We start from the raw sequence: 12,043 nt of genomic DNA, 5'->3' as shown, positions 1-12,043 counted from the left end.
TTGCCACACGTCCTTGTCTGTATAAACGTTCGCGCACGTTCACGCAGCCAACACTCAGCTTGAGTAGTTGTGCAGCGAGACGAGGCAAGCCTCGACCGCGAACACGGGGCGGGAACGTTCCATTTGCGACGTGCTGGTCTGGATGCTGCTTGAGTAGTTGGCGACGAATCAGCAGACGAGCGTCATCAAGCTTGCACAAAATTTCTGGACAGTCACAGTTGTGAGCGCAAGTTGAAGCGAGTCGATCAGCCTCTTCATTTTCGGCGATTCCTACGTGTGAAGGTATCCATTGAGCAACGAGAGATACTACCCGAGATGAAATATTGCTCGCAGAGCCAGTAATGCTGCGCACAACTGGATAATCAATCTCACTGCGTTGTAACCTGCTAAGGGCAGCGCGGGAGTCCGTAAAGATGGCAATCTTCCATGTAGTTAGCTCCTCTTGCACGTACTTCAGTGCAACATTAATCGCTGCCAGCTCCGCAGTTGTTGACGAAGTTGGATGAGGCATTTGAAAGATACGCCATACTTGAGTCCAAGGGCAGAAAAAAGCTGCAGAGGCGCCTTGACCGTCGTTCTGTACAGATGCATCTGTGAATACTTGAAGACAATCTGGAAACTTTTCGAACATGTGAGACTGAGCTAATTGGAATATTGCCGAAACAGGCATATCAGACTTTTTGTGCATGTCAGGGATTGTAAGATAAATGGGGATACGTGGAGGAGGAGGCGTAACTGAAGCAGCATGTTCAGAAATGTCAGTGATATTCATGAATAATGCCGCCATTTTTCCCATGCGAGATAACGGGTGCTGAATGAGACGATCAAAGAGCGATTTACCATTCGATGCGCGATGCAAACGCTCAATATGATATAGAGCTCTCCGGTCTGCTTGCAGCCTCAGGGATAACTGGTGCGCTTCAGTGGGTAATGCGACAGATTGCGCCTCACGAGGTAATCCAAGCATTAGTCGAAGGGCAACGCGATGGTCTCGTTCCAGTTGGGCCATCAAACTAGATGGTATGTTCAGGACTGGTAGCGCATACATCAATGCCTGAGAGTACAGATGACTGGTACACCTGGAGAGCCGTTGTTTAGTAGCATCCATAACCTCTAGCAGTCAAGGCGGCCACATACTTAAAGGGACGCTAAAGATTACCAGAAAGTCAAGTTAAAGCGATAAAGCAATGCTCTAGAACGTCTAAGGCGTCAAATATAATCGCGAACGGAGCTTTAGTAACCGAGAAATTGAGGTAAATGCACGACACGATTTGAGACCCCCCAGCGACATTCCGATACTATCCCGATGACGAAAGTACTCCTCATCATAATTTGTGTCACTAGTACTCAACTACTCGTATTAAAAAGATAATTTCATGAGATTATAAGACGGAAGAAAATGCTACCTGTCTACTTCTATTCGATTCTAAGAAAAAAATAACATTTTGACATTACCCTTGAGTAGTATGGGTGATCGAAAGGTTTCGTTTTCGCTCGACTCTGCGCGCTCGACTTTGCGCCGCGCGCGCTTTGGAGTTTCAGTTGTTTCTTTATCGCGTCGTGCTGCGGTGGTCCTGCTGGCTCGCGAAACTTGCATTTGGAACAATCAGCGAGAATGGCACGTCCATGTGATGTCGTGGGATGCGCAAATGGTCCGCGGAACTTGGCCAAGGGCAGTTGCAACTACGAATCCAACGTTACTTATCACTGTGTGCCAACGAGTGAACCTCTCCGTTCGAAGTGGTTAAGTGCCGTACCTCTGCCACAGCGCGCTGGCAAAGAGCAGAAAAATCACGTGGTGTGCTCGATGCACTTTCGTCCAGAGGATTACGAGTTCAACGCCGACTTACTGAAGTCGCGTGAAGTGCCTTTGAAAACAGGCCGTCGTCGTAGTAGTACGCAACGACGCCGGCAGCGCGAGCCCTCAACAGCAGGTCACGTTCATCAGTGCTTAAATCGCTGAACTCGAGCCCAGCATCGCGAGCTAATGTGTCGTTGTCAGGGTCATCCATTGGAACGAGCGTCGAAGTTGGCGTCATAAAATAAAGAACCAGCTTATCGTCGTGCGCTTTCCCTTCCGCTAGCCACCATAGTTCCGCTTTCGCGCTGCTGTCGGCTCTGTCTTGGCTCTGTTTCTGGTCGCGCGTTTGCGTTTTGTGCAGAAAAGCCGTAGCGCCGTCTGCGCGAGCCGTTTTACTCACCGACGGCGCAACGTCACTATGAGACCATGACGGCAATACTCCTCGATAGGAGGGCGGGTGATTTGAACTGCGCTAGAGGTACGGGGACGCTTCAGAACGCATTTTCTCTTAAAATAAGTCTCTTCTTCGCACGAAACAAGTGTGTCGAGGTTCCTTGGATGGTATTTCAACAGTCCACGTTGACTTAATATTAACCTTTAGTGTCCCTTTAAGGAGGGAACGCGATTCGCGTCGTGCAAATTTAACGGCAGGACGCCAAGAGATGCGATCATCCACAATTAAGCCCAAATAACGGTGTTGTCGCACCCAGTTTATAAGCGTTTCGTCACAGTACTGCCGGCTCATTGTTCGACGAGCGCGTTGTTTAGAGTGATACGCTATTGCAGCAACTTAGCAGGTGATATGAGCAGGCCAACTTCAACCAATTGCTCCAAAGTAGCGCTTAGAGCTCTTTGCAAGCTTGCAGGAAGCCGCGGACCAAGGTGCGAAGGGCCGCTTATCCACAGAGCAATGTCATTTGCGTAGACAGCTATGCTCACAGGGAAGTCATTGTCCCGAGGCAAACGACTTGGAAGCGCAGCGAGTACGGTGTTAAACAAAAGCGGCGATAAAACGCTGTCGGAAACCGCACTTCACATTTCGGCATTCACTAGTTACTCCTCCGACACGCACTTTCATCCAACGCTCGATAGAAAATTATGCACAAAGCGGAGCAGACGACCCGAAATTCCCGCGGTTGCAAGAGCGAAAATAATCGTCTTATGCGGAACTGAATCGAAAGCTTGCTGTATGTCTAGGAAGAGCATGTAGGCGGAATGTTTGTTTCCTTTAGCAAATTCGAGCGCTGAGACAAGGTCTGATATGCTGTCCAGAGCTGAACGGCGGCGACGAAAGCCACTCATGACATCAGGGAAAAAATTAAGCTTCTCCAACCTGACATCTAAACGAAACAAGGCTATTCGCTCCATTAACTTGATGACATTTGAAGTTAGGGATATTGGCCGGTAGGACTTGAGGTGTCTTGCAGGGCGCCCGGGCTTTAAAATTGGTGTCACCACGGACGATTTCCATTCAGCAGGGATTACACCGGTTCTCCATACTTCACTATATACTCGTCCAATATACCTTCATGAAAACTCTTATCAACGTTCCGCAATGCTTGATACGTCACACCATCTTCACCTGGAGCAGTGCGGCGTTTGGAGAGGCTCAGCGCGTGTCGCAGCTCCTCAAGAGTGAAATCTGCCTCCTCCATCCGGCAGGCTGGACCATAGGAAGCTGTTATGGTACTGTGGCTTGACAAAGACGGAAGGTTGCCATTTGTGGTGTCACTAGATGCAGGAGAGACGAGAATGTCTGCAAATGCTTCCGCTATAACTTTTGGTGACTGGACAGTCGCTATGCATAATGCAGCTGTAGGATTTTTACAGATTTCAGGAGCGCGGATAGCGTTTAGTATGCGCCATACACTTCCAAAACCACTTCCAGTATGCAACTAACTACATAAGGCTTCCCAGCTCTTGCGACGAAACTGTTTTGTATGCCGCCGTATGGCTGCATCAATGCGATTATACGTAGTCCAGTCGGTGCGTCCTTTAGAGTGCTGTGCCCGCCTATAAGCGCACCGTCGACATGCGCGGAGCGGCAAAAGCTTTAGATCGGGGTTTGGTTTGCCGATACTTCGTCGTCGTTGTACTGTAGCTTTTCGTAAACACTGACTCATCAGTTTGAACAGGCTGTCTTGAGATGGTACCTCTGAGATCAGCTGACTGAATTTGTCCCAGTTTGTCACTGTATACACGACAGCCTGGCGGTCCGCAGTATGTGTTGGTGTTAACCAAATGGGTAGGTGATCTGAGCCCCACGGGTCAGGTTCACATGACCAGGCTAAGCACACATCTCTCGTTGATAACGCAAGATCTATAGTGGAATGCTCCTTTCCTCTACCTATAAATGTAGGTTAACCATCATTCAGTATTTGCAGATCGTTCTTGATAATGATCTCGTTAATCTCTGCCCCACGGTTGTCTTGGGAACGGCTACACCATCGCGGATGATGGGCATTAAAATATCCGCATAACACTAACGATGCACCACACCGAGACACTAAGCACTCAAGTAGTGATGTATCGGAAGAACGTGTAGGCCTGTTGTATGTGCTTGCCACCGTCGTATAGGCACACCTCTGAGGCTCACAGTAACAGCTGCGCACTCATCGTCACAGATGCCGTCTGCGTCAAGAACCGCGAAGTCCAGGTCAGCACGCACGTACACTGATGCTTTTGAAGCATTGCGCGTATACGCCGCGTCCACACACTGGAAAGAGCCACAAGCTGGTTCCGCGCATCGAGTGTTACTGTGGAGACCCACGAAGCCTGGCAATCGATATTCGTTTTTCCTTACGTTAGTTTCCTGAAGCGCTCTAACGTCTGGTGGAGTCTTCATAGCGATGAGCCGAAGAACTAGATCAGCGTGCCGCGGTCGCATCGACTTGACATTCTATTGCAGCACAAAGGGGCGACGCTGCTGACAACTGTTAAAATTGTTTCCGGTAAAACGTCTAGTGAAGGCCATCGAGGACTGGAACGAGAACCTCCAAACGTTGCTCTACTGCTGACGTTGCTGGTGTCTGACGACCAGCGATTAGAGATCTGATGACGTTGACAAGCATCTTCAGAAGATTGACAAGTTGCACATCGTCGTTGGCTGAGACCGGTTTAGGTACTGTGTTTGCAGTGCTTTCCACTGTGGTCGAAGTCTTTGTAGATACTTGTTCCGACGATTTCGATGGCAGCGCTGGCCATGATGTGTCTGAGAGGCCGAAGGTCCGCCCCCCTACTTTCCAATGCGTTGTGTCTTTGTCATTCTTTGAACGCGCTGCTTTTCCAGTCGTTGGGGCAGCACTACGGCGACGGGACTTTCATCTCCTGCTGCCTTCTTTTTCGCTTTCTCTTTTAGTGCCTTTAGTTCATTCTCCACTGAGGGACAGCCTTTATTCGTTGCCAAATGTTCACCATTACAGTTAGGGCCCCGAGACTTTCACAGGAATCTAGATGGTGATTCCCACCGCATTTGGCACAGACCAGATCACTGGTGCAAAAGCCCTGAACATGACCAATCTTAAAACACTTATGACATTGCAAAGACCGTGGTACGAAAGGTCGAACAGGATACCACACAAGTCCAGCCTTTATATGACTAGGCAGCTTTCCAGAGACAAAAAGTATCTTTATACACTTTGATGAACCCAGCCTTCGAACGCTAATTATTTTGCATGGTGGCGTGCGAACGATCATGGTCTTAAAAACGTCGTCTTTGAGACCCAAGTCGACATCAGATACGACACCAGCTGCAATATTTGTACCCTGTGGCATGTAAGGCCGCGTGTGGACCCCACAGATTTCAGACAAACCAAGTAGAATTTGCACCATCTTATCATCAGTTGTGCCAATGGCAATGACATTTTTCCAGGGGTTCACACGAAGCTATTGAATTAGTCCAGGAGCAAGTTTGAAGAAGAAATCAGTAAGTTTCTGTCGGGAGATAGAATTCAGGGTTACCATTGCGTCGACGGGCATGAAAGGTACTGTCGTAGTCTTGATGCTGCTGTATATGATTGTCGCTTCACTTGAGGACAATGCCGGTGACGTCCGTCTTAGACGGCGGTGCTTGACAGGTATGAAACCATCCGAATCTTCTGATCTTGAGTCAGAAAGCTCAGAATCAGCAGCATCGGATCCTACTGCTGAACTGAGCCGCTTCCTAGCCGCGGGCGGCCTATATATGCTGACCGCCAGACGAGTCCAAGACCATATTTTCCATGGCAAGCACCGCGGGGAGGATCTCCCAGCAGAGTAGGAGTCTTCAGGGTTCAGCGAAACTGAACAGGTAGTGAGCCATACGTATCGATGGCTAAGCAAGGCGGATTCAGTAATACTGGTCGCACTTGCTCGTTTATTAGTGTTTCTTAATGTGTAACGGCACGTGGATAGAGAAATGCAACGAAGAGTCGATGTACATGCGTGGTTGCATTCACAAGCTTTTTCGTGTATGAGTAGGATTTGCGATAGGTAAGAGACCCTCCCATCTTCCCGTTGTCAATCAAGATTATTGGCCAAACGTAGTTGAGGGTTTGTGCTCGTGTACCCTGACCTGTAGTGTAGTCTCTGAAGCAATACGCGGAAACATGGTAGTGTAGACGTGCATTTGCGTGTGTTTCAATGCAAGCGCAAGTCTCTGTATGTGCGTGCTTCCATACTTTCAAAGTATAGTAAGCTAAGGCTCTCTTTACAGAGCAGGCCTAATATAACACCTCGAGCAAGAGCCATGAGACGTGGCTTTTACCAGAGGAGGGAAGCGAAAAAGAAATAAACAAATCACTGCCTCTGCGTACACGCTGCGGCCTTACCGCTTTGCCGTTGCCTTCTGCATTAATGCCGATAAAGTAGAGAAAACCGCCGTGGTAGCTGAATGGCTATGGCGTTGCGCTGCTGAGCACGAAGTCGCGGATACGAGTACGGCGGCGGCACTTTAATGAGGGCAAAATGTAAAAACGCTTGTGGTACTTAGAGTTAGGTGCACGTTAAAGAACACTAGGTGATCAAAATTAATCTGGAGTCTTCTACAACAGCGCGCCTCAGGATCAGACCACGGTTTTGGCCCGTAAAACCCCATAATTTAGGTATTCTAATAAGAAAAAGAAAGTTGACAGAAGTTACACGACTTACGATGTCTGTGCTGTGCACGCAACGTTTGAGCACCTCATTCTGTTTTGCGCAGCACTTGCCACAGCACAAATTGAGCTACGGCGTGTACTTGACAAGCTTCCTCTGCCTCGTGCATGCGTTGAAGGTGACCGCTTAACATAAGCACGAACTTGCTCTTAGACTTGGCTGAGAAAACTGGCCCACGCCAGCGTTTTTGCAACCTCTGTGTTCGTTTCATTCACCGAGAACTTACCTTCAACCATTGCCTGTGTCACTCCCCTCACCTCCTCTTCGATACCATCTGCCACTATCTTACGTGGCGCTGCTGAGGTGCTCTCACGTTACAAGCGTCAAATATCCCCTTACCTAACGAAGTCTATTATTTCCAACAAAAACCACTCTACTACTGCAAGTCAAGTTCCCGCTGTGCGAAACAGGAGACAAAGATACAAAAAATGGGCAGCAGCAGACCACTTGCAATTTTGACCACCTGTGGTCCTAAATTTAAGTACAGGAGCATTTTTGGATTTCGCCCCCATCAAAATGCGGCCTCCGCGGAATGGTAATCGAACCAGCGGTTTCGTAATGTGAAGGTACATAAATGAACGAGCCAATTATTAAATAAATAATTTAATGGGAGTACTTCCTGATTTTCTCCAAGCGCGCAGAGTTGAAATAATTAAAGCACAGAAAGACAACAGTCACGTAGAAGGAAAGGTACACCATGTCCGATTTCTGCCCTCTAGTGCCTCTTTTTAATTGCGTAATCATTTCTATGCCTACCCAACGAGAAAGTTGTCCGTCACGTAAGACAAAGAATGGCTCATACCACCCTAAGCAAGCAAAAAATGCAGTGGCTCATGCCCACATAAGGAAGAGGCTATAAGCGCTCAGCAAAGTGAAGCGAACACTGCATACATTCATTGGAATCACCCGTACAACACAGAACAGCACGCGTTTCAGTAAAGAACGAGCTCAAAATAAGCATCCCAACCATCAAGAAAGCAATGCATACCCCTCTTAGCAAATTTAGTGGTGGCTTTGCAACAGCTTCACTAAATTAACCATAGTTAGATCCTGCCCACTCACAGTCGTGCCCCAAATGTGGTCATGACTCATGCTCTTTTGAACACATGCTCTGGCTGTGCCCAGCCCTTAACGCCTCTCCACCCATCACGAAAGAACAATGGCAGGAATCGCTCAAGAGCAGCAATCTCCACATGCAACTCCAGGCTGTCCAGAGGGCCCACGACATTGCGGCGGAACTTCATCTCCCGGTCCCATCGTGGGTGGCGCCACCGACTTGATCTTCGGGAGCCTTCGGTTTTAGCTCCCCAAGATCTCAGTCCCTCAGGACTCAAATAAAGTTCTTGTCATGTCACTTTAATTAACATCAGAGGTCGTGGGTGTGACTCCCACCAAAGGTCGTATGTTCGAGTTTCTAAATAAATATATCCTAATTAACTGTGACTAACCTCACCTTAACACCAATGGTCGTGGGTTCGAGTGCTGTGATGAACTCTATCTTAATTAAACCTGCCTTATCATGTTCGATAGCGAACATGATAAGTGAGCGACTGATGAGGGTTGATAAGTGTTTGTACTGGTCGGTTCAAATTCCATAACACTGATAATGACACCGGGCTGCGCGGAGATGAGCAAGTGGCACAATGCTTACGCATACTTAAACAAGTGCCGGATGAGTTTCTGCGTGAGCTTTGTTATCGGTGTTTCATGTGTGGCACGTAGAAATGTTTCTAAAAAAAGACCAACGATTCAGCGCTCACACCGCCTTCCATCTTGACGTGGACTTGGCGACTTCGTGATCCTATCACTTGTAGCCCGAGAATCGGAGCTTCGTCTCACCTGTTTTGAGACGAAGCGTCCAGAGGCTGTCATTTTTGCGGTCAGTGTGGGGATATCATCGAGGCGCTTAGCAGCTCTTTGCTTCGAAACCTGCCCATGATTGCACTCTTACCACCCCTCACATTATAGCGGCGGTGGCGATGCAATGAAGGCAAGTATGCTCAACCCCACCCGGATCATTGAACCTATGAGGGGCTCACTCGAAACTTAAGACGCTGCAACTTGTGATTTGTGAGAGCACTGAAGTGGTCGGAATTCTCTCGACATGTGCGTAGGGTGATTGGCGAATATACCATTCGTTAGTCTCTGAGCAATGAACATGAAGGGAAATAACATCGGTTGGCACCAATAAATTATCTCGCTCTACGATGGCACCTCAGCTTGCTTCGGCCCGCGTTCACATTCCGTACTTTCATGCCAATATAGTTTCTTTAACAATATTGGATGGCTTCAACACCGAAGCTATTCAAAAGGTCTGTATGCTTGCTACTAAGGAACAAGATGACAAATATAATATCAGATTCTTTTCCTTAGTGCACTATTAGGGACAGCCGAGGAAAAGGAATTGCATCTGCATAAATGAAATGAAAGCTTTCTCTTCCTGTTCTAAGTACACACGCACAAGCACAAACACACACATACACACATACACACACACAAAAAAAAAGATAAGGCTAACTAAAAAAACGTTAAAAGGAGCTTCACAAGATGGACGCTACTTGTAACAGACTTGCGGATGCCTCAGTCTCAAATGGATCAGCGTATCTGCAAAATGGGGTCGGAAAATAGACACGTTAAAAGAAGTTTCTGCGCGTAGGTTCGCACAATAGTTTCCCGCCAGAAAGGAAAGAAGCGGCAAAGGCGGTCCGAATTTCACTGCTCTTCTCCACGAGAAAGAATGTTCCTGTCGATTGAAGTCTATGTGCGCACGCGCGGTGGCCGCCATTGTGCGAGCGTCTGCATTCCTCCATCGACGAGCAGCCATGACAGTCGTACTCTGCCTCTTCTTTTGGGCTTCTTTCTCCTGCGTATCTCGTCTGTTTTCGCTTGTTGTTGCGAGCGCCTTTCGTTTGATCTTTGCCTCATCCCCGACCTAGCCAGGCCCGCTGGCGTTTTGTCGGCGGTGTCTGCCCTCTGCCGTTTTGCCTCCATCCTCCTTGAAATGTCAGACGTTGCCTTCTTTGAACATTCATTCTTTATTTCTTTGACATAACCCCCGCACCACCGCTACCACCACAGCGTGCGCGTGGCAACCCCGCCTCCTCCGATGGTGCCAAAATTTTCGCGCGCGCGCACCAGAGAAGGCCGCCGCAAAAGAGCGCGAACGCTACGCTCCAGAGAGAGGAAAACGCGCAACAGAATTGGGAGGGGAAAAAAAGACCAAGTGGCGCGCGAGAAAGGGCGCGGCCGAGTTCCCCACTGGCGGGAACAGGAGCAGGTGAGCACCCTCGGCGGACCAATAGTGGCGCGTCTCTCTCTCACCTGCGACCCGGCAGCTCGCCATTGGCTCTCCCCATTGGGGACGAGTCGTGACGTGTGCACTTCTCCCGCCATTCCCCTTTCTTCGGTGGGCGCTTTCCCCCACCTTTTTTTCCTCTGGACGAAATTGCCGCCGACAGGCAGAGGAACAGAAGGCAGAGGGATGTAGGAAAGCGGGACATTTCAGAAGGTTGGTTGCGTGGGAGGGGGTGGTGGTGGGGGTGACGGATAGGGAGTGCATGTCGTCTTGAGGAAACTGAGGATAAAGAGCGAGAAGGCTGAATGCTTCGCCCTCCTTCTTGTCTTCCCGAAATTCCCTCCGCGGGTGCTCGCTCGCAACCAGGCCAGCCGTCCACGAACGCCGCTCGAAAGCGCCTCAGAAAGCGGCCGGCGGTTCCAGACGGGAGCTTTCTCGCTGTCCAGGTGAGTGACGCTATTTTCTACACATGCGCTTGCTTAATTGTCCGCACCACTTCCGACTGCGCTTTTGCTTTAGGAAGTGTCTTCGGTAGCTTTCAGCTTTGTCCCGGGGCATGTTCGCTTTTTTCCCGCGCGTTACTGCGGACTGTCGCTGGGCTCCTTGACGTGTACTTGAAACACTGTGTCAGAATGCGCCAAAACGGAAACGCGCTATGGAAATTGATTAAATCACGTTATTTTGTATGCTTGGCGATCATAAATGATACAGAGATACAATGACTGCAGTGGCAGTATCAACTGCACTACTTGGTGAAGTCACATCGTGGGACCTATACGTATATACCGAACAGTAATGAACGCGCGAGGAAACTATAACAACCTTTATATACTTATAGTGATATTTATGGGGTCAGCAAATGTTCCTGATTTCTGTTTCTTGAGCACAGTTATGCTTGTAACAATGCGGCAGTATTCGTTTTAGCTCCCAAAATAGGCTGCCAAGTGAAAAAGACATGACGATAAACGTAGCAAGGAGCTATTCACCCTGCCTTGGTAAGTTCACATGGCGCATAGATGCCATCTGATGTTTGCGTAACGCTATTCTTTAATGTAGAAGTAATCCTTGCCTTTGTTCGTTTGCATCAACATTTAACAAAAGCTAACAAAAAAACGCATATACGATAGTGAATGCATGATTCCTTGGAGTACTCATCGTCACTGCAGTCATCTTTCACTTGTGCTTTGTTCTCTCAGCAGCGCCTAATAGTTGGCCAAAAGTGGTTTCCCACCAGATCCTGGCGACATATAGAAAGAGACTGCACAGACTCTTTCTGTATGTAGCTTGATGGAGTTATGGTGAAGGCGTGGGGAGAGGGGGTGGAGGGGCCAATGCTGCCTCGCGTGTTTTACAGAACACGCGAACGTAACTACTATTATATAGATGTTTATTTATGCACGTTAATAAGCTTGAAATGCTTTGACTACGGCGGAAGCTCTTGTGATTACATACCATTAAGGCTTCGTAGCGTATAATCTGCGGGAATAAGACCAGGTTATTGGCATCAATGTTGCAATTTAGGTAAGCACCTTTCTAAGCGGATTATCAACGCAAACCTGAAAGTAGTAAATATGATTACTACTCACGGTAACAGCCAGACAACGGAACATGGTCGTGCATCATAAGATGATACGAGTCGGTATTTATTCAAGGTCACCTGAGTGCCACATCAGCCGTGATACTGTATGACAGCACTTTCCGTGAATAACAACTAAACATTGCAATCCTGTTGCAAACCGTGAAATAACAACAACAAAAAAAGTCATCTCATCCTTATACCAGCTTCACTCTGGTTAGATCTCTGTATAGACTGT

General features: G+C 48.3%; 1 protein-coding gene across 2 annotated transcripts in view; it reads left to right on the top strand.

Moving 5' to 3' along the window:
• Nucleotides 1-10,592: 10,592 nt before the first annotated feature.
• VAChT (Vesicular acetylcholine transporter) overlaps nucleotides 10,593-12,043 on the top strand; it is a 271,655-nt gene continuing 270,204 nt past the window's right edge. The window contains exon 1 of one of the 2 annotated variants that reach the window (XM_055062905.2): nucleotides 10,593-10,675. The gene's annotated coding sequence lies outside the window, so the exon portion shown is untranslated. The remainder of the gene's footprint in view (nucleotides 10,676-12,043) is intronic. The other variant, XM_050194793.3, reaches the window with a different exon arrangement.

The sequence above is a fragment of the Dermacentor andersoni genome, chromosome 1, assembly GCF_023375885.2.
Source record: "Dermacentor andersoni chromosome 1, qqDerAnde1_hic_scaffold, whole genome shotgun sequence".
Lineage (NCBI taxonomy): Eukaryota > Metazoa > Arthropoda > Arachnida > Ixodida > Ixodidae > Dermacentor > Dermacentor andersoni.
Note: the sequence above shows the minus strand (reverse complement) of the source record. Positions and strands in the feature narration are given on the sequence as shown.